At 47.5% G+C, this 530-nt stretch overlaps 1 long non-coding RNA gene across 1 annotated transcript; it reads right to left on the bottom strand.

Annotated features, from left to right (window-relative positions):
* LOC106106154 lies at window positions 1–502 on the bottom strand. Its single transcript, XR_001225785.1, has 3 exons — window positions 397–502; window positions 196–322; window positions 1–58 (listed from the first exon to the last, which is right to left on the bottom strand). It is a non-coding gene; the product is annotated as an uncharacterized LOC106106154 (long non-coding RNA).
* Window positions 503–530: the final 28 nt, after the last annotated feature.

Here is a 530-nt window from a genome sequence, read left to right as displayed (position 1 = left end):
TGCTGCTCCAGCCGCGAGTGCCGCTTCAGCAGCGCCGTCACCGACGTCAGGTCCTTGCCTACCACACAAACATAGTCAAGTGACACATTCGACACTAAACTCATGGACATTAATAACCAGAGACTGAGTGTTGGATCCTGCTCGAAGGACCAAATCGAAAAACCGGAATAACTACAGTTATAGATGAGTACAGACCATGGTCCTCGCTGAGTAGTTGTGCCTCGACATCATCCAGCCAGGCGGTAAAGTCGTCCAGACCACGGAGGTAGACACGCGCCTGGTACGCCTCCTGCAGCCGCTCGCGGCGCAACTTAGCCGCGGCCTGGAGACACAAGTTACCAGTTAACCACTTACAAAGATAACTTGAGACCAATAAATACATTGAACAACTCATACCTGTAATTCTCTCCACAGATTCTCTAAGTCTTCGACATGTCTGGCGATTTCTTGGGAAGCGTAGTGTTTCTCTTCTGCAAAAAAAAAATATATTAGCAAATATTGAAACACAGCGACCTCTATCATTAGTTATT

This window comes from Papilio polytes, unplaced genomic scaffold (assembly GCF_000836215.1).
Source record: "Papilio polytes unplaced genomic scaffold, Ppol_1.0 DF822371.1, whole genome shotgun sequence".
In the NCBI taxonomy this organism is placed as follows: domain Eukaryota; kingdom Metazoa; phylum Arthropoda; class Insecta; order Lepidoptera; family Papilionidae; genus Papilio; species Papilio polytes.
This window is presented reverse-complemented; position numbering and strand designations above follow the sequence as displayed.